The sequence below is a fragment of the Falco rusticolus genome, chromosome 1, assembly GCF_015220075.1.
Source record: "Falco rusticolus isolate bFalRus1 chromosome 1, bFalRus1.pri, whole genome shotgun sequence".
Taxonomy (NCBI): domain Eukaryota; kingdom Metazoa; phylum Chordata; class Aves; order Falconiformes; family Falconidae; genus Falco; species Falco rusticolus.
This window is the reverse complement of record NC_051187.1, coordinates 27,672,346-27,694,335: the sequence shown is the minus strand read 5'-3', so window position 1 is coordinate 27,694,335 and position 21,990 is coordinate 27,672,346. Positions and strand designations below refer to the sequence as shown.

Here is a 21,990-nt window from a genome sequence, read left to right as displayed (position 1 = left end):
TCACAGTCAGGGGAGCCTTTGAACTTGTCCCCAAGAGCCAGAGGTGCTGGTGGGGCATCCCTGGGCACCCTGCTCCCCAGCATCCTCCTGGACCAGCATCCCTGCTCAAACCACCCCACTTCCAGGAGCTGAGGTCTCTGTGGCGTCTTGGGGCAACATAATCACTGTGCCAGAGACCTGAAGAGGAGGATTCCCCGTACCGAGCCCTCATCCCCTGGCACAGCCAGCAGAAACAGAACAAAGTGCTGGAGCACAGCCGGCAGCCGAGCCACCAAAGGTCTCAATCAGGAGAGTGCCTGCCTTACCCCGGCCTTAAAACCAACCACCAAAGTCGTTCTTTGCTCATCGCTCCCCACCAGGAACATTATCCCTTAATTGCTGCATTTATTCAGACTTATTCTGTATATCTAACAATAATGAGTATATTAGATATGTAATTATTACTGTCATAAACGTAATAGTGACAAAACAATAATTGAAATAGTGTCTATGAGGATAATTCACCATTGCAATTAATACTGCCCTGCTTAGTTAATATGTCACAGTTTAAAATAAATGCTGTCATTACTCCATTACTAATACCGTGTTATAATAATTATTGCGGCAATAATTAAGTGTCTATAGTGATCATGGATTGCCATAGATCGGAATAAAAATCAGTGTAAATAACGCAGGAGAAATAGCCACCAGAGGAAGAGGTGAGTTTTATCAGAGAGCTTGATGTGGGGATGCTCTTTGTCTGCACCGGCACGATGAAATTCATGAGCAGCAGCTCTGCTCACTGACCCCTGCCCACCCTGGCATGTCAGCCACCTCACCGTGTTGCTCCGGCAAGCCGGGTGCAGCCTGGCGCCTGCCAGCATCATCCCAGGAAAGCATCAGCCATCCGAAGCTAACACCAAGCCTTGCTGACTCCCCCCAGTCTATGCGGGACAGGGGTCCCTCTCCTCAGAGGGCTGACCCACAGCGAGATCGCTACCTTCTCCCTGCTGTCGCCAAAGCATCTGGGATGAGCCCATCTCCCCAGGGAAATGCCACCCAAGCAGCAGCTCTTGTGCAGAGGAGGGTCCTGCACTGTGGTGGAGCGTGTGAGTAAGCCTCTTTGCAAAAGACAGGAGGATAAAAGACCACCAGCAACAGCAATAAAGGGCAGATAGCCTGAGCGCTGGCTAGCAGGAGCGTGGAGCAGATTTCCCTGAGCATTTCCCTGCTGCAGCACTGACACTTGTGCACCCAAGGTGCCCATGGGCAGCAACAAGCCTCTGCGGGGATGTCCTGTCCCTTGGGAAGAGCTGGGTGAGACTGGGTTAGCCGCCAGCTTGGCAGGTTGCTCCCAACACCTGCAAGGAGGCTTTAAAGCACCTGGTGCTACCAGAAGCATCAGTTGCTCCACTTTGACTTTTTCAGGAGGGAAACTTTCTCACTGCAAACTCTCCTGGCCGGTTTGCAGCAGGGCAGTGTTTCTGCAGCCCCACTTTCCCCCCGCGCCTTTGTCATGTGCATTTTCTACCCAATGCAGGTACTTCACGATAACTCAACTTTACTGGAGTTCAACTCAATTTTCTCAGATTAAATAAAATTTTGAAGTGTCACTCACTAGCAAACTATCAGTTGGAAGGTGGTTGATTTTTCTAACCCTATCTCTGGTCCAATTACAATTTTTAATCTATATGTAGATAATGGTGAGCAAAACCCCTGTAGAAATGTCAGGACTGAGGAGGTTATTAGCTTAGTTTTAATTACTGTCTATCATTCTTAGAAAACCACAGTAACCTGATAAATTAGGTGACAGCTCTGGTTGTAGGAGTTTAGGTGGGCTTTAAAGGCGGGTGATCTTTTTAACCAGAGGTATTTGGGGGTGGGCTGTGCTTCCAGGCTGGCAGCATTAACATTAACAGATTTTTCTGGGTCCTCCCCATCTGCAGAGCCAGCACCCGTCCTTCTGCAGCACCCTCCCCACTTGCAGCACCCAGCCCTAACGGCCAGGAAATCCACCACATCCTCCGCTTGGAAGAGGTTGGCAAGATGGCTTATTTGTTCAAACCATCCTTTAAGGGGAGTTTTGTTTCTAAATGAGCAGGGGACAGCACCCAGAGCTCCCCTCATTGACAAACAGTGTGTCCATCGCTTTTAAGGAGACAAGCTGCCATTTCGCTCCCCTGAAAAGCACATAATATGACAGGTGAAATGTCAGAAATGAGACTAAAGGCTTGGGGAAAACATTCTTCAGCTGGGAAGTATTCCCGCTAGGAATGTTAAACCGTAGTTTAAAGGTAAATATCTCTAAAAGGCTGGAACGCAGCTCACTTCATCAGCCGCGGCCCCTGACGTGCACACACAGACACACATCGCCGCGCGTGTGCACACGGGGCCATTCGGAACTGGACTCAGCACCCACTCCTTGCAGCTCTGGAGCTGGGGAGACAGGCCCTGGCTGACGGCAGGGCAGCGGCTGGGGAAGGGGCATCAGCATCTGCCTCCCTGCTGAAGGCAGGGGCAGGTTTTGAGCAGGAGTGGGCTGATCTCCCACCCCGTGGCCAGCATCCCAGAGGGTTTCCCAAACCCTGATCTCCGAAGATGCTGCTGGGCACACCGCCCAGCTGGGAGAGGGGCTGGGGCCGGGCTGCTGGCGATGCTGCAGGAGGGTGGGGGGATGCTGCAGCCATGGTGATGGCTCCCGTCCCCGTGCAGGGGCTCTGTGGGCTCTCAGGTCTGCGGGGATCGCCCTGCGTGACAGGGCTGTATCCATCAGCCAATAAACAGTTCATTGCACTGAAAGAATTATCTTTGCTGGCATTAAGGTCGGCTGTAACACAGACATTATTACTAGCGGGAGGCATATAAGTAGAGCCTGTGGCAGATAGCAGCCTGTAACTCTTTATTATTTATACTGAAGCTCCTGGGAGGCGGAGGCGTGGGTCCCCAGAGCCCGCAGGAGTGGCTGCATTCGCACCGTGCTCCATGGGGACACCCGGGGATGGGGCACGGGGAGTGGAGAGCCACAGTGCCAGGTCTCTGTGGCGTGTACTCCTGGCAGTGGGGTCCTGACCAGGTCTGTGCGCTGCCCAGAGCGCGGCTTTAGCCCTTAATAGCGTCACAGCAAATAAAACCTGGAAGACATTTGGGGATGCGGTGAGTTTTTCCCCTCTGGCACAGTGTTTCGGCTGTGTGCTCCGTGTCGGTTCTGCTCGCCACGGCTTGCCGCTCACGGTGCTGCCAGTGCTGCTGTGCAGTGAAAAACATCAGTGGCAAAGCACCCTGCTGGCAGCTCGGGCAGCCGGCGCAGGCAGCTCGGCTTGTGCTCAGTGAGCCGAGAGCCCTTCAGGACTCCACTAGCTGCATCCTTCATGGCATCAAGCTCAATTTTTCTCTAAATAAAACTCCAAGGAACATGTGCACGCTTACCTGCAGCACGCTGCCCAGGCTTCGGCAGCTCCTGCCAAGCCCCAGGGCGATGTTAAATGCCCATGCAGGTCAGAAAACCACTGCCTTCCCAGCCACCTGACATTGTCACGGAAATCCTGACACCCTTCCACACTTTCCAAAATTAAAATGTGCCTCCACTATAAGTTGTTATCAAAAATAGAAGCATTTTATCTATCTTTAGTACAGAACACAGATTGCGCGGAGACATTCAATTTGGAGTCAATTTAAATTTCAATTGTCTGTGAAATCTAAATCAATAGGCTATAGTTCAATGGCGCTTTAATAAAACAGGACATAACAGAGAAATCATTAGGGATTACATATGATAAGAGATTGAAAACAGTGTCTGTGTAATGGTGGAGGAGCCATTAGAGAATTACCTCAAGCATTTGCAAGTAAACCAACAACCTCCTTCTCCTCCTGAGACTAACAAGAAGACTTAATTGTGCTGCAGCAGCTAAAAATACATCTCTGTCAGCCCTTGGATTGGTAGACAATTTACAGGGACATAAAACTATCAGGGTGCTCCGTGGCTCCTCGGCGCGCATCGGCCAGTCTGCTCCCCAGCCACCTCTGGTCCCCTGCTGCTGTCCGCACTCCGGGAGCTGCTCTGCATGGGGGTGCCGCAGATCTGCAGCTCCCCGTCAAGTCCTCAGCACTGTAATCACCATCCCAAATCAACAGGAGGGTAACAGAGGATCTGGGCAGCTCTGGACACACAGCCAGGGAAATACCCTAAATTTAGAGGTGGTAGCTACCTGCAGTGATATATTACTTCAGGCTAAACATCCCCCTGATTTATGTGGATGGTGCGACATGCAGCAGCTCCCAAACAGCATTATTTAACTTTTATTTGCATTTAATAATAATTCACTTTTCCTTAGCTTGTTGCAAATTATCACAATCAGACTGAAGATGAGATTGGATTTCATCAGCATTGGTTTCCCACTCCTAGATGAGAGACTCATCTGCATAGAAATGGTGTTCTTGGGGTGAGAGGGGAAGATGGTGATAACTCATCTGCTCTGTGAGCAGCGCTGGCCCTGACCCAGCTGTGCCAGGTCTCCTGGCAAGGTGCAGGAGCCAGGTACGGGGTGGGTGGGTGACCCTCAGGGGTACACTGGCTGAGGGGTGACACTCAGGGGAACACCGGCTGAGGGGTGACACTCAGGGGGACATCAGCCGAGGGGCTGGCAAGGGAGAAAGAGCTAATGCTAAGCTCAGAGGAAGGGGCATGCCACAGCTGTGCTGATCCCAGCTGCTGTACAAGAAGTGGAAAGGAAGAGAGGAGAATTAGGTTAGGTTAGATTTAGATTTAGATTAGATTAGATTAGATTAGATTAGATTAGATTAGATTAGATTAGATTGCACTGCATTGCATTGCACAGTGCTGCATGGCACTGCATTGCATGGCATTGCATAGCACAGCGCCACATTGCACAGCACAGCACCACACTGCATTGCACAGCGCTGCACTGCATTGCACAGTGCTGCATTGCACAGCATCGTGCAGCATCCCATGAAGTTGCACACACCGTGCAGGCAGCTGGAGGTGAGACTGGCCCCTCACCAGGCCAGAGAATCGTGTCCCTGCTGCTGGCAGCGGTGTGCTCCAGTGCTGGTCCCTGGGCCACTGCTCTGCTTGCTCGCTGGGGCCAAGCAATGACCCCATCAGCAATGAAACTAAAAGAAATTTTGATTGCTGCAAATCCCATTTGCACTGATCTAGGTGGGAATCAAGGCAACAGAAGGCACTGACATAATCGTGAGAGTTTTACAAGGTTGTCAGAAAAACTTCAACAACCAAACTCAAGGTGTCAGCGGCCACCTCAGGGCTTGACACAGCCAGGGCAGGGAGGCTTGTGCGTGCATGTGTGCATGGACAGATGGACGGAGGTGTTCGCTAGACAGAAATGTAACACGAAAGTGCAAAGACTGAACTGAAACAGTGATCTCTGTCCCTCCTGGGTGGTGCAGAGCATCTGCATGGCCCCGATGCTGCATGGGGAGGCACCGAGCTGCTGCCCGAGCCACTGCTGGGAGGCAGAAAGCTCTGCAGGGCCAGGGAAGGGCTGGTTTTGCCTATTTTATACCAGCATGATAGGGGAAAATAATCTAAACCCAAGATTAATAATTTCAATAACAAACCAAGTGAAGTTAAGGGCATTTGAAAAATGTTTTTACAACCTTTGGTTAACCTGCAGTAACAGCTGTTTGAGTGCGTATAAATAAGACTATTCTGTGGAGGAGACAGGAAAAATTGGTTTTATTTTAAAGGACACTGTTTGGCTCCCGCGGTGCAGTGGCATCTGAGGAAATATTGTGTAGCAGCGACTGCGCGTCATGTTTAATACTCAGAAATGCAGCCATGGAGAGCAATACATTTGCTGGCTTCTGACAGCTGGAAAGCTGGGGTGTATTTTAAAAGCAGCTTCTCTCTCAGAAGGAAAATTTTGAGAGGGATGCAGATGAAAAAAGCCCTGCAAAATAGCCAGGATGCTTTCTAGCTGTGAGGCACCTGGCCAGGGAGCCAAGGGCCATGGTTTGGGGGCCTCCTGGGGCACGGAGGAGGCTTGGCGGGGGCTTCCTGGCTCTGCCTTACTGGCAGTGCTGCAGCCATGCGCCCAGTGCATCCCTCCCACCCGCGCCTTGGCTGGGGACCGAGGTGCCCTGGGTGCTGCCACCCACCCTCCAGACACTGCAAGGACAGGGGCTGCCACCCGCCACGGCCCTGGGAAATACATCCCCTGGAATAATGGCTGTAAAATACAAATAATCCCCATTGCCCCTTTTGTTAGAAAAAATCATGGCCTGGCTTGGAACCAGAGACATTCTTTTCTCCATCTGAAAATAAAAGTGTCATGCTGCTTGCCACTTCAAACCCTGCCAGAAAGGACTCAGGAGTCCACTAAAGACTGAGACTTTAAGCCTCGCCATTAAGAATTACAAGAGATCCGCTGGGCAGCGTGGAAATACAAGAAATACTACAATGCCAGTGCTAAAACCTAATGAGAAATGGAACAAGCTGAGACAGAAGCTTAACAAGAAATACTGGACAAGTCCCCCAAGAAAAACTACAGGCAGCAGTGGAGAGGAGCTGCCAGCCGGCTCTGCAGCCGTATTGATCAGGGCCAGAGAAATAAGAGGAGGTCTTTGGAAAGTAGATAAACAGGGAGATATACAGCGGGAGAGGTCCAGAACTGATGAAAACAGGAGAAAATGCAGTTTAAATCAAAGGGCAAATACACAGAAAGAGAAAAGGTAATAGGATTTGTGTTTATGGCTAAAGAGGAGAGTTGTGGGGAGGTGATCAGACACAGTGGTAATTGAAAAGAAATGGAAAATGGAGCTCAGTATAAATATTTTCTTGGGAGAAAGTGGGCTGAAAACTCGAAATAAGCCATTATCAATATCAGTTCTAGCCTGAATCTGGGAAGAATATGCAGGTAGGTGGGAGGGAGCAGGGGGGTGGGCAAGGGATGGGGAGGGAAGTTAAGGGGTTAGGGTGCAGAACAGCTTCTGCCTGCCCCAGGCAGCCCATCTCCAAGCTGTGCTGGGGGTCAGGTGAGGAAGGCTGAGCATCTCCATTCCTCACCTGCTCAAAAGCTGGTGGCAATGTCCCCTAGCCCCTCCTGCCTGCCCTGCAGCGAAGCAGTGCTGCTGTGGCTCCGGGGCCTCCTCCACAGGGAGTGGGGCTGTGATGAGCTCCTGGGGCAGGGATGGCATGGGGCTGGGATGGTATGGGGCAGGCATGGTGTGGGGCAGAGCTGCAGGATCTTCTGCCCACACTGAGGCAGAAGACAGGCATGCAGCATGGTCCGCAACCCCTCTGTCTGTGCAGGGGGACACTGCTGGCTCTGGGAACAGCATGGCATTAACACCGAAGTCACGGGGGTCCAAGACTCAGGATCAAGTGGAGGGTCCCTGTCCCTCACAGCCTCAGAGCAAGGGGTCTGGGACGTGCAGTATGGCTGTGTGGGGCCGGGGGACCATAGGGCTGCTGGCTGCTGCCTGCTTCCACCTCCCAGACTCCAATGCCATAAAGCAGGGAACCGACACACAAATTCTCTGCCTCCTGCCTACTAAATCTCATCTGTCTCTGACTTGCTGCAAGGCGCACTCACCAGCATGCAGAAAATATGCATTTGGTGTGGGAATTTGCAGCCACCTTGCTCATTCCATTAGCACCAGGCAGGGGTGGGAGGCTCCCGTGCCAGGGGGCTGGGGGGCATGGGGCCAGGGGCTCAGACTCCCACATATACACCCTGCAGACCCGGGGCCTTTCCCAGGTGAGGGTGGGAGCAGCCAGCTCTGCCCGCTGTTCGGGGGGATGAGCCCCACTGCATGGTGGGGAGCTGCAGCTGGATCTCTGCATCCCACCCAGCTGCAGTGGGGCTGGATGCATGCATGGGGCCCCAGGCCCCGGGTGGGCTGAGGATCAGAGGGGGTCCGGGTGATGTGGAGTCCATGGCATCCCACCGGGTGCAGCCCACCTACCCCTCTCACAGAGAGGGGGGGGTTGAGGGTGGCTTCGCAGCCCCAGCCAGAGGTCTGTTTACAGGGAGAGAAGCATCCCCCCAGGCCCCTCGCAGCTCTCCAGTCGCTCCCACGGTTGCCATGGCAACGAGGAGGAAGGTTCCCCTCCGCCTCCCGTGATGCTCGGCGCCAGCATCGCTCCGCATGGCCATGGCCGCGCTGCCGGGCCACCCCTGAAATATTAATCAGAGCTAATTGCCAGGAAGCCACCCCCATCCTCCATGCCAAGCCTGGCAGCTGCCAGCACAGCATCGTCCCCAGCCCCCAGTTTGCCCTCCATGGCACCGTGCTGTCCCTGGCGATGTAGGCAGTGCTGGTGTCCCCAAACCTGGGCCGGACCAGGGCCAACTGCCCCTGCAGCCGCACAGCATCATCAGGCTGGTCCCCTCGCTCCTCCTAAATGCTGCCAAACCTCCTCACACCACCCTGTTGGAAAGCCAATATATTTCCCACATCTAAAAGAAGCAATTAAATGGAAAGGTCGTTCTTATTTATTCTTTTGTTACTCAAGCCCTGAGCTTTCAAATAGTCAAATCAAGTCTTGGAAGAGTTTAATGAAGGATGGGGGCTGGAGGCAGGGGCTTGGCGGGGAGTGGCGCAGGGCTGCTCCAGGGCTGGGCAGATGCTATGGAGATGCTTCCCAGGGTGAGGGGAGGGTGGGAGCCAGCAGCCCAACAGCTTTCCCCAGCCAGGAGATTAGTGGCTGCTGCTGCCAAGAAAGAAACTCGTGTTTTATCAGGAGGCAGATTTGGGAAAAGCAAAGAGGAGGCAGCGGGTGGGCCCCCAGGAAAACAGCACATTAGTTCAAACAGCTGGTTCCGTTGCAAAGGCAACCTCAAAGAGCGCCGGGGCTGCCCCGGTGATGGCACTGTGGGGTGCAGCATTGGCACAGCAGCCCATGGGCACCAGCAGCCGCAATCCCGGGCAGGAATGGGGCAGCAGCGCCGCAGCTGCAGCCTGATGCATTACCCGTGCAAGAATGCAATATTCGCAGGGGAAGAATTTTTTTTAATAGGACCCCATGGAGACATCAGAGCAATTTTCAAGGAGGTTTGAAGCCACTGGGAAGCTTATTAGATCCGTTCTGCAGAGTTAATTTGATGTTGGTAATCAGTGAGCAAGTTAAGCAGTTAAGGAGGTGGTGGCTGCTGAATGGTTTGGATGTTTAGCCTGCTTGTAAGCAGTGGTTACTAATGAGCGGTTCATGAATATGAATGAGAGATGATTACAGTGTGGAAAGGGCAGTCAGCAAACCATAAACTTAATTTTAATCTTTTTATTATCAAAGTCACATTATTAATAATAGACTTTACCTTAAGACCAAGCTTCGTCAGCCAATTACTGTGCTCCCTTGCATTCCCCAGCAGCACTCAGCACCAGGCACTGTGGGGGCCTGAGGATGGGACCCACCATGCTGTGACGTGCCCATCACTGGAGCATCTGGTCTCTTCCATCAGTGCAGGCCAGACCACATGTGACCCTCACCCACCTCCCTCCTCGGGGCTGATGCTTGTAGAACGGTACAAGGAGCCAAGCGCTGAGCCCACCCTGTCCCTCTCCTCCCTCAGGAGAACAGCAGCCCTGTCCCGCCAGCCACAAGCACCCTGGTCACTGTCACCCCAGGGGTGGCACATCGCATTTGAACACAGTCCCTCACTCCCTGTTAAAGGATGGTCCTATTGTCTCTGTGTCTAATTAATTATAATTATTTTCTTATGGCACTATCAATACGGGCTGCTCATGTAATGAGGCAGCAGTTCCTGTGTGAAATGCTGAAGCAAGGAATGTAGAACATGTTAAAAAATATTAATCTACAAATGAAAATGATTTTAATTGGATTCTGCCTTTGGGGTCGGGTCACTGTTACATTTTCAATCAGAGTTGTCCAGTCAGCAAAGCGGCTGCACAGCCTTTTCAAATGGAAACGGCGAGTGGCTTGCAGAGGTTAATAGGAATGCTGGAAAATAAATAGGTTATTGATTGATAATAACAATAAGCTGACTCCAGTCCTACCTTGGTGACCTTCCCTCACCCAACTTAGAGAAAACTCAGTTAGCATCTAATTATGGATCGCCTTACAATCCCATGTATTAATGAGAGCACGCAGCAGCGCAGGCTAGGAAGCTGCTCTCAGCAGAGGGGAGAGCCCGACCACGGCCGGCCGGAGCAGCCACCACCACCCCTGAAGGCACCATGCCCCGGGGAGCCAGTGCAGGGGACCCCACAGCATGGCAGACCAAGCCTGTACGCTAGAAATTGCCCTGAGCCCTTTTTCAGCCCTCCCCACTGCACCACAGGCACTGAGGCCACTGGGGCCACCTGTATCTGGTGGGAACTGGGTTTTTGTCTAGTGAGCTTCTCACTCAGGAGTAGCCGGGCTGTTCTATTACCAGCACTGATCACCCAGCTGGGTGACCAAGAGGCTTTGCCTTTATAAAGCATCCCCGTTTGCCAGGAAGGCAAGTCCCCACGAGGTGCAGCGGGGCAGCGCACTTTGCTCCAGGCAGGACTTAAATATCTGTCCTGGTGCCCAACCATGTTGCAGCCACTTCCTCGTTCTGCAAAGGTGGAAGAAGAAAGGATGGCGGCTTTGCACACACAGAAGTTTGTAACTTATATTTTAATTGCTTCAAGATGTGCCAGGATCTCCTGTCTTAAGCTTCGGCTTTACTCATTATTCCACACATGGCTTTTGACTCTGCTGCAAGGTATGAAATAGTCATAACCATCTGGGAAACAAGTGGATTCCAGCCTGTCGGCATGGCTTTCGTGGCTCTTCCTTGCCTGGAGGCGAGCGTCCACGCTGGCCACCAAGGACAGCCAGGCACCTGCTTAAACCCTCCCCACAGGAGGATGCTGCTGCTGCCCGCACATCGCTGCCTGCACGGGCTGCCTGCACAGTGGAGTGATGACTGCAGCTGGTAACAGTTTTCATGCACTGGCTCTTCCCTGCTTTCCCCTGGTTTCCAGGGGTATTTCAGTGCAGACCCTCCAGGACAGCAGGCAGGGTGATGCAGCAGTGCCAGGCACAGTCCTGGTGGTCCCCGGCTCCTGGCAGCCGTGGGTCTCTGCAGGGTTCGCTCCCAAACGGGGCCTGGCAATGCAGGAGGCTGAGCATTAGCTGATGCAGATGTGTTTCCCCAGCTGGCACCACCACAGCCCTGGGTGTAAATGCCATTAAAAGACACCCGAAAAGTTCCTGAAACATCTTTCAATCTGTACTACCCATCTTTTTATCATTTTCAGAATATTAACTCGGTGGAGCATTAGTTGTGGAAATGAGAAGTAGCCAGAAATAAATTAAACCAGGAAAGAAGCTCAGTTTGGGACTTCATGATTTTAATTAGTATTACTTCCACCTTCCTAATGAGGTTAGGTCAAGAGGCTGCATGTGCAGCCGCATTTCAACCCACACTGCAACACTCGGGCAGAGCAGAGTCCCCCTGCGGTGGCCCTGTGAAGGGCTGGGGACAGCAGAAGATGATGCTTCCCAGGATCGAGCTCCCGGACTTGGGGAGAACCCTCAGGGAGGGTCAGTGTGGTGGGTGTGCTGCAGGGTTACAGCCCTGGCATGGCCACTGCCTCCAGCGCCTGTGGGTGGGCACAGCTCCATTTGCCACCTGGGGCGAAGGAAGCAAAAGGAAAAACTGAAATATTTTTTTTCCAGGTTATTTTTGCAGATCTGGGAACAGAGACGCTAAACCTCCCCACGCAGTGCAGTGCAGGCAGGACTCAGGCAGAGCTGCCGGCCTGGGGATGTTTCACAGCTCCTGAGCAACACCCACCCGCAGTGAGCATCCTGGGACCCCCTGGGCTCTCTGTGCACCCACCCAGTGACTGGTGCCAGCGCAGCCAAAGCCAGGCAGCGTGAGAGCAAGGGCAAGGGGGAGAGCTGGGAGCAGGGACACCTGGCCAGGCGGCCCCTCTACCCCCCACCCCGGCAGCTTCCTGCACTCCCCAGGCTCCAGGCACAGCTGGGTGCTGCTGGTGCTGGTCACCAGGCTGGCATGCTGCCCACCTTCCCAGGCCCCTCGGCAGCTCCGTGGCCAGCTCTGGGGGCACTGGGGAAAGCCGGTGGTGCTCAGGGCTTTCACAGTCCCACCGGCAAAGCCCTGCCCGCAGGGACCCTCCCTGGCTCCCTGCCTGCGGTGGCAGAGGCACCCGCGCCGCTCGCAGCCACTCACACAAATGCCACATATCAATTTCACAGAATCGCTTCGCAATTTGATGCAAATGAACAACATTCCTCGTGCTCGTACACATTTTCTGTCAACATGTGTTTGAGAGACTTGCTGTGACATGTCAAAATGCTGCTTACAGGGAGGAAAATAAACACGGCGGTTTGGCTGCTGCCCTCCACTGCCGGGAATGGCCAGGCACAGGCCAGAGCTGAGCCCCCTCCCCACGGCAGCCGATGGGTCTCCAGCCTCCCTCCCAGGAGAGGGCCAGGCAAGCATCCCCGCTCTGTATGACCGTTGTGCCTTGAGCTGGAGCTGCCACCCCGTCCACAACGCCTCCTCCAGAACTGCGGTGTCCCCGGGGTTTACTCCGGGCAGCGCAGGATGCGGCTGCCACTCTGCCAGCTCCTGCCTGCTTGGGGGAGGTCTGGGCTGACCCTGACCCTGCCGGGAACAAGGCAGGGACATGCACAGACCCTGGCACTGCTGCTCATGCTGCTGTTGCTGCAGACATGGGTTTGTACCCCCCAACCTCGCTCCCATGCCCCCCACCTTGCTGAGCTGTGCACAGATCTGCGGGAGCTGCTGGTGGCTGCGGGGAGGCTGGGGTGCTGGCCATTCACCCCTTCCCCGGGGGGCTTGGGGTGCTCTGCAGCACCCAGGCATCCATGGCACATCTCCGGCCGGGGCTGCCCTGGGGAGTGTGGGGCCAGACCGGTCCCTCTGCCCTCGCTTCTGCCACTGGCTTCCAGGGCAGGGTGCAGGCAGGGTGTGGGCAGGGTACAGGCAGAGCTGTGGGCAGGGTGCAGGCAGGGCTGCAGGCAGGGCTTTCCTGGAGCACGAGCTCCACCTGCCGCACCCTCCCGGGCCGGGCCAGGCCAGCATCGGCGGGTGCCCGGTGCCCCACGGGCCGGGCCGGCAGCACCCTGCGCCACGGACCACCCCCCGCGCCCCCAAGATGTGTCCCCACACTGGGCACGAGCCCCGCCACTCACCCCAGCCCCGCGCTGCCTGCGGCCGCCCTCCCCCACCCCCGCCGCATCCTCTGCTGCCTGCGCTGCCTGCACTGGGTGATGTCACTTCTCGGCTCCAGGACAGTGCCCGGGGGTGGGGGTGTCACATCCCTCCTGCACCCTCCCGCGGTGCCCTGTCCTGCCCCTTCTTCCCACCGGGCACCCAGGGACCATGGCATTTCGGCCCCCTCCTGCCCTGACACCCCGTTGGGTGGCCCTGGCTGCCGTGCAGGGTGCTGACATGGCAGTGGTGAGAACTGCCTGGCCCCCACGTGCCCCACGCTGTGCCCCATGGCATGGGAGCTGGGTCACCCCCAGACCATCCTTGCCCGGCTCCCCCAGGCCCCCACACCCCACAAAGACACCAGACTGCGGGGTGGTTGCACACTTGCCATGTTCACAGCAGACATTACAGGCAGTAGGGACATCCTCAGGACTGTGGGGACCCACAGGACTTCCACTCACACCACAGAGGCAGCCCCAGGATCCCCTCCCCCAGAGCATCCTTGCCCCACACTGGTCCTCAGCCCCACCGCGGCCATGCCTGCTCCCACCGTGCTGGGCATGAGGCGGCAGCGGGGTCCTGCAGAGCAGGGGCAGCCCCGGCCACCTTGGGCTGGTGTGCCCTGGGCAGGATGGTGCCCCCAGAGCCAGGCATCACCCCCAGACCTCTACACCCCACATTGCTGCTGAGGTGGCCTGGCCTCACATCTGTCATCGCTGCAGCTGGTAAAGGGGGAGCTGCATATCATGCCCCGCTTGTGCTACTGCCTCCCCTCTTCAGACAGCCCTGGGGGCACCAGCAAAGGGGGACAGACAGACCGACAGACTGACTCCTCTCCCAGCCAAGGGAAATGGGGAGTAGGGGCAGGGAACCCCGAGGTGCTGGGGGAGAGCAAAGGAGCAACCTGGATGTTCCATGAAGCCTTTCTTGCCCCCCAGCCCCTCCCTGTTCAGAAGTGGTCATCTGCAGGGGGGCGCAGCCGCCCCGCAGGCACTGGTGGCCTGCCCCCACCGAGGAGGCTGTGGGCAGCACTTGCTACCTATGCGGCTCGCATTTGCCCAATGCATCCTCTGGGCCATCTGTGTGACTAGTGGTCCCATTGTTCCCCTCGGTCACTTGCCTGGGGAGGTCCCACTGGGCACAGGGCTGGCTGGGGGGCTGCTCTGGAGCTAGAAGAGGGATCTGTGGGGGCAGAGAGGGCAGTCCCTTGCAATGGGTGGTGGGCTCTGGGAACCCCAGCCCAGTGTTCGTGGCACTCCTGACCTGTCCAGGAGCCCTAGACCTGCCTGCTCTGTGCCCAACCCAGCTGGTCCTCCTGCTCACTTTTCCCCCAGCCCACAGCAGAGCCCTACCTTCCCTTTCAATTAAACACAGGAGCACCAGCCCAAAAATCCCCCCTGGCCCCAGCCGTGCCAGGAAAGGGAGGCACATGGTTAGTGGGTTAAGGTGGAGGTCGGCAGCCGTGGAGCTGGGTAGGGAGGGGAGCCCCGGCAGCGCAAGAGCCCCCAGCTGAAGGGCCAGGCTGTGGGCAGTGCAGAGCAGGGATGCCAAGGGCAGGTGGGCAGCATCACGGGATGAACCTGGCTGCCCCAGGGACCCTGCTCTGGCTCTGACTTCCAACAGCAGGCAGGAGAGCTGCTGTCGGGTGAGACTGAAGTGGGCCAGCGCCTATGGGTTATCTGGGAAGGTCCTCATCATGGGATTAGTGAGCACAGGCCAAAGCCAAAAGAGAGCAGCCAGAGATGGATGCTGTCCGGATCTATACACACCCCAGACAGAGCTGCCCTCATGAGCCTTGGTTGAGGCAGCCCCCCACAAGCCGCCCCACAGCCATGTCCCCCCAGCAGCCATGGTTTGGGAGTCCTCATGAGCCAGCCCCTTCCCGGCCAGCAGCACAGGGCTACCACCCTCTGCTGGCACGCAGAGCTTGGTTCTGTCCCACTGGTACAGCCAGCACTTCGTGCTGAGGGTGTCTCAGCACAGATCGCTAGCCTGCATGCCAAACCCATACAGATGGGCCAGATCCTGAAGCCTTAACTCTGGCAGAATCCCTGTAGAGGCAGGGGATGTTCATCCGACTAACAGATGGACAGAAAGCAAAGCACAGGCTGCACCCCCATGACAGCCTTACAGCCCCCTGGCCCTGCCAGGCAGCCAGCAGCAGAGCCACCCTCCACCACCCGCTGCCCGCTCCTGCCCACTGGGCTCGTGGCCGAGCCAGGGGGACCCTGCAAGTACCAACCCAGCGGTTAGACGCAGCCCTCGGTGCCGTGCAGTTAGTCAGGACCACGCTGCTGGCAATGGCTTCCACATGCATCAAAGTCACAAGAAAAACTGTGGAGAGACAAAGGGAGTGAAGAGAGGAGCCCGGGAGCACCCTGCAGCCACCCTGGCACCCATGTGCCAATGTGGGGAGCAGCATGAAACCATTCCCCATGACAGATGAACTGGGGCCCCAGCAGAGCGCAGAGCTTGGGTTCTGCTGGGGCTCATGGCAATAACATCACTCTTTGGCTGAATCTTTCTGCAAACTGGGTTTGCTGGACCTTTACAGCCATTACCAGTTGCTATTAACATTTTTCCACATTGTCTTATTTCTGTTCCAGCCTCTTTTCCTCATTTAGCCACAGGAAATTTCCTGGAAAACAGAAGGCCAATTAGGGAAATTTTCAAAGCTCCCCAGCCTGAGTATCTTCCCTCCCATTGCACCGAATGGGAGACAAAGATGCTCAGCAGCACTGAGATTCGGGTTGCTGCAGGCTGATAACCAAGAGTCCAGAAGGAGGCCACTGTTCATTTATCATGGCAAATAGTGTCCGAGAGTTAAAATGCAAAGAGTATTTGTTAGTAGCAATAGAGAAATAAGTCAGGAACAATTAGTACAGGTTAGTAACAGAAGCATGGCACAATCGGTCTGACTTAGAGGACATACATACTGGAAGAGAAATGAAGAGAAAAGCAGCAACGGTTAGTTTGTTTAATTCAGTTCAGGAATGTGTTAGTAACAGAGATCTACTGGCTTAAAAAGGAACTGAAAAGCTTCTGCTGATAAAACCGTTTTAGGCTCCTAGTCAGCAACAGACTCCACAGGCAGACCCGAGCACGGCGTGCGGGGAGAAACCCTCTCCTCATGCCAGCAAGGGCAGCAGCGCGGGGCAGGGGCTGCCAGCCGCCTCCTGCCTGCTGTAGGGGCTCATGCTGCCTGGCCCTGCCTGCGCAGCCTGTCACCAACGCAGCAACGCCCGGCACTTATAAGCGTACTTACCCAGCTTTTCCGTTCCCCTTTAAAGGCTGTCGGCGGTTAGTGCGAGGTGAGACAAGGCCGGTTAGTAGGGCATGCGCTGGAGCCAGTTAGTGAGTTAGTCCGTTTGCCAGGGGCTTGGGCAGCCCCCGGCAGCCCTGGCAGAGGGGGTGGCAAGGGTCCCGGAGGGTTAGTAGGTTAATATCGGAGCACAGCAGCAGCATGCAGAGCCAGTCCCGGTTAGCGCCCCGCCGGTGGAGGAGCACTTTACCAGGGTAGGGTCTGTGTGGCTCCTGGGGACGAAGCAGGGCTCTGGCTCAGGACAGTGAGAGGTGTTCCTGGGCTTTGTCACCAAACTGAGATTTGGGAAGGTGTTAGCGGAGGGTTTAGCCTGCAGTAATGTAAGGCTTTCTGAATTAAATGCTTTGCAGGGACCTGCCCCTATCATCCATGCTGGTGAGGTACAAAACGCCCAAGCAGCGTGTGCCCACACACAACATGTGTTTCCCACCCCTGGTACTGGTGAAAATGAGAGATGGGCTGCACAGAGGAGACAATCCTGGCAGCGCCAGACTGTGACTCAGCATTGCAAGGCTCTGGGGTAAGGGCACAAAAGGAGCCGGCAGAAGCAGAGAGGGAAGGGGTGAAAACATTACTGGAGTGCCAGGGGCAAGGCTACAGGCAGCTCTGCAAGAGCAGGGCTTCTACAGAGACAGTGACAGCTGCTCTGGGTCTCCACCAAGCTCCCACTGCCCGTGGAGGGAGGAGGAGGTCCAGCAGGGAAAACCATGACACGAAGCAGAAGAAGGGTGCCCAATAGCTTATCCCCTCCCCATCAGAAGCTGCCCCTCCACGGGGCTGCCTGCAGGAGCAGGCCGCTGACCGGTGCCAACTGCTGAGGGGTGGCAGGAGCAGTAGCTCTGAACCCTGCCCCAGCACCGAGGGCACCCTTTGCCCCATGTTCCTCTGGGTCACCTCCTGCTGCAGCACTAGCTCCCTCCATTCCGCATGAGGATAATTTTCCATTGTGCACTTCAGGGGGCTGTGTCTGCCCTCAGCCCCCAGCCCACTGCCCACCCAGCCTTCCCACCTGCTCGGGGGACGCTTGCTGGAGGGGGCTGCGAGGGAAGGCAATGGTCACACCTGCTTATGGGGCCACTGGGAGCCCCACATGGCCCTGCAGAGGCCTCGGGAGGAGGATGCACTGCCCGTGTCCCTCCCCATGCTCTACAAACCAGATGTTTTCTCAAAGCAGAGTAGAGGCAGGATCCTGCCAGGACATGACGCTGGCAGTGCAGGGCACTTCCAGAGTAGAAAGCACCAGGACTTTGCTGACAGAAGGACAGGCAGGATCAGTGGGAAGAACTGGGGTCCCTTTGGGCTCTGGCCATCCTGCCTCCTTGAGCTGGCACAGCTCCACTCCCATCCCCTTCTCCTTCCTCCTACATTGCATTCGGTGAGGTGATGGGTCTCATCTTGCCCAGACCCTGCCCAATGCCAGGGAGGGCACATGGGGAGGCCCATGCACTGGGTCTGGCTGGGATGGAGCAGCAGGAGGGAAGGAGACCTCAGGACCTTGTAGAAAAAATGTGCACACATGCAAACCCATGTCCTCAGGTGTCACCACCGCCGTCTCTTCAGCCATGTCCCCTGCAGTGGCCAGGCTCATGGCTCCAGCCCATGGCAGCTGGCACCGGGTTGCTCTGCTGGGGCTGGCCCGGCTCTGGCATCCATGTGTGGGCAGCGATGGAGGCTCCCCAAGCTCTGGCTCCCTGAGCTCTGGCTCCCCTCCAGGCATGGCCAGTCTGACCAGGCAGGAGCTGGGGCTGTGCCCCTGGGGCTGGTGGCACTGGGGAGCAGAGATGTTATAAGACCCTGGGCAGCATGGCAGCCACCCCTTCCCCACCACTGGGCATGCATGGGGGATGCATCATCTCATGCAGGTGGCCCTGGGGATGGTGTGAGCCCACAGACCTGGCTGGAGCCTGGGGAGAGCCCACAAGGGGATGGGACCCTGGGAAGGAAAGTTGGCTCCCAGCTGCCCAGGGCCCTCCCAGGTCATGAGGAGTGGGGAGAGCATGGGGCTTGCACCACCTGTGTCACTCTCCCTGGGGGTCCTACCTGTGGTCACCAGCTATGTGAGTGCCGTGCAATGTCCCCCCGTCCTGTCTGGTTGCTCCACCGTGGAGGCTGCGCAGGGGACTGTGTGTGAACAGACCTCAGGTCAGTCATTAGCAGCTGCAAAAGAAAGCAACCAACGCAGCAAGGGAGAGCAACACGGTACCGTCATCCCCAGGCAGAGCTGAGCTGAGCCAAGCCGAGCCAAGGGGGGATGCATCGTGCTGCTGGGAGCCTGGCAGGAGGGCCGGGCAGGGCCGGGCAGGCAGGAACACAGGCAGAACCTCCCTTGGCTCCCCTGCCGTTCCTGCAGCTCCCCATTCCTGCAGGATTAAATCCCTGAGGCAGGATCCTCTGCTCTGAACCCCAGCACTGCTGGCACCATTCCTGGTGCTCACAGGGTGGCTGGGTGCTGCCCAAAGCTGGGGGCAAAGGGCCAGATCCTGCAAGACAGAGATGTAAGACCTCTGCTGGGGAGATGCTGTACCAGCACCCAGCCTGCCCTGCACAGCTTCCCCCTCCCACACGCTGGGCTGCCCTGGGGAGCAGGGACTGGCCCAGTCATCCTCCCAGCTCAGGCAAACTAACACCCCTCTCCTGGCACCGCCTCAGGGCAGCACGGCAATGCCCAGCTGACTCCTGCACTAGATGAACACCCTGCTCCACAAGCACCCCCCCAAAGCCAGCACTGCCCCTTGGTACCCAGGTGCTCACAGCAGCTCCTGCAGCTTGCAGGCAGATGGTGCTGGGTTCTGCTGCAGGCAGCAGTGGGGCAGAGGCAGGCAGGTTGGAAGTGAGGGAGCTCCAGCCCATGCTCCCCATGGGGGACCTGCACTCACCCCCACTATGTGCATCTGCTCAGCTGCCCACTGCTTGCTCAGGGACACCCAGTCCCCAAAGAAATACCACCTCTCCCTCCTGTGCCTGTCCCCATGCAGAGCAGGAGGGAGCCAGACCCACCAGCAGGAACAGAGTAGGAGGCACTGGGAAGAACCACACCAAGAATGGTGACAATGCCCCAAACTGTCCCTGCCTGCTCTGCAGGGACTGCCTGCCTCTGCCTCTGCCACTGCCACTGCCACGGGGATGTGGGCACACGCGGCTGGCACCATCAGCCAGCCTGCGCTGCCTGCCTTCCTCCAGCCCTGCCCGCGTGGAACAGCCAAGGCTGGTCCTGGGGGAACTGGGCCGAGATGACTCTGCAGTTCAGCTGCGGAGCTGCTGTTGCTTCTCACGGTTCATTGTTGCCGCAAGTTGCAGGCGCTGCCTGCAGGATAGTCCCTCTCATGAGGACAGCACGTCCAGGCAGCATTTGCAAACCAGCTGCTGTGGGGCAGCTGGGTGGGGTCTGGGCAGCGGCAGGCACCAGAGATGCCATCCAGCATCTGGCAAATGGACTCCCCTGCCTGGATCTGAGCGGGAAGCGCCCATGGTGGGGCAGGAGGGACGTGTCTGCATGGGGTGACCGCTGCAGGATGGCCTCTCTCACCCAACAATGAAGTACATCCCAGGAGAAGGGTGGGGGGAGAAAAACAATTTTGTGTGGGCAGCACATAACCAAACACTAATCTTGTGCATGGCAAGCAGTGATTACCAGCTGCGAGCTCGACTGCCGCTGCCACACAGGGCTGGTGGCACATAATTTGTCCCTGGGGCTGAGCGCCCAGGAGCACTTGAGTTAAACAGGGGCTAGAAAAACCTTTGAGCAAGGAGGAAGGAGAGGAGCACGAGTTCCACTGCAGGCAGGAGCAGGGAGGCAAGGGCAGCAGGCAGGCTGCCCATGCACAGCAGGCACACCACTGCTGCGAGTGCCCATGTGCTCCCGCTGTGCCACAGGCACGGTGCGGTGCTGGCTGCTCTACTTACTGCCCATGCCCGGAGAGGTGATCTCTGAGAGGTGTCGTCTGGGCACCCCAGATCCCCCAGCTCCTGGCAGGGTGGCCAATGTGCCCCTGTCCTCAGCACTGCCCACCCTCGCTGCCAGCCCGGGCTCTGGGGCTGCCTCCCTTTGTCTGCAGCTCTCAGGGCTGGGCAGCCTGGGCAGCCCTGGGAGAAGGAGGGGGTGAGAAAGGCTCCCTGCAAACCCAGAAACAACTGAAAACCTGATTATTTCTGGGCTCCTCCTGGCTCCCTGGGGCAGGATGTACTCACACACACAAAAGGCGATGAGACAATGAGGGAGAGAAAATGGCTCCCCAAAAGCAGCCCGGATAGCATCTGTCAGGTTTGCTCTTTGCAGGGGGAAGGGCTGTGCTGAAGCGCCCTGGGGGGGTGCTGGCCCCAGCCTCTTCTCTAACCCCCTACCTATCACCAGCTTTAGGAGAAAATGGTGGTTTCAAGACAAAGAAGTAAACCAGCATTTTTGGCTACATTTCCTTCCAGGAGCATTGAAAATCAGGCAAGAATCCATTTACCTGTCTCGAGCCCTATTCTTGATGAGGTTTCTGGAAAAAAAAAAAAAAAAAAAAGGAAAAAACAAAAAGGAAAAAAAATACAAACAAGCGGTGCATCAGTTAATATTGACTGTGGTACCGGGGATGCAGACGGTGCGCAGAGGGAGCCAGGCCCCCCGGGGCTGCCCAGGGCGAGCATCGCCCCTAACAAAGGGAGTGGGGCCCGGGCTGCCCCAGCCTGGTGTCCCCCGGGAGAAGCTGGTGGCTCCAACCCATCTTGAGCAGGGGAATTATTTATAATCAGGGAATAAGAATATATGCGGTGGCGCTTTTTTAATTTTTTTTTTCGAGACGGAGCGGCCAGAGCAGAAGCGCCTGCCGCTCCGCAGCCTCCCGGGAGGGATGCCCGCAGGACCCGGGGCAGCATCTCTCCCTGCTCCTGGCTGTGCATCACGCCCGGAGGTGGGGGGCGGCCCCCGGGGCTCCGCCTGACGCCCCCAAACCCCACCAGCGCCCGGAAAGGAGCCGCACTTCCATCTGGAAAACAGCAGCGAGAAAGATAAGCGCGGCTTTACCTGACCCACAGGGGAAGGCTGGGCTCGGGGACCGCCGGGCTCCGCACGCTCCTGGCCGCCGCGCAGCTCCTTTGTGCTGGAGCTTTCCAGAGAGCATCCCTGAGAAAGGGATTGCCATGCAAACTCCTCCTCCTCGCAGCCCCCGCCGGGCCCTACCTACGGCGCAGGAGAATGCTGCAACTCCCATTAAATTTTAATGCTGGAAATGCGGCCGAGCCACCTGCCCCCCCCTCCCGCCGCCCCCCACCGCTCCTGCTGCGGCAGACCCGGGGACACCCACCTCCCTGCAGCCGGGCCCCCCCACAAAGGCCACCGTGTCGTCGTCCCCCACGCCAAGCCACCGGCCTGCCGTGCTGGCACGGGCGCACCCCCACGGCCATCTGGGGGGGCGTGGGCACCCCACACCCACGGGGGTGGCACAGGGATGAGGGGTGGGAGACACGGGGCAGGGGCGCTGGGCAGGCCACCCGGGGACACGGTGTGCAGGATCCGGCCGTGGTGGAGGG

General features: G+C 56.9%; 1 long non-coding RNA gene across 1 annotated transcript; it reads right to left on the bottom strand.

Annotated features, from left to right (window-relative positions):
• Positions 1 to 13,530: 13,530 nt before the first annotated feature.
• Positions 13,531 to 21,640, bottom strand: LOC119142386. Its single transcript, XR_005102243.1, has 3 exons — positions 21,485 to 21,640; positions 18,520 to 20,960; positions 13,531 to 18,247 (listed from the first exon to the last, which is right to left on the bottom strand). It is a non-coding gene; the product is annotated as an uncharacterized LOC119142386 (long non-coding RNA).
• Positions 21,641 to 21,990: the final 350 nt, after the last annotated feature.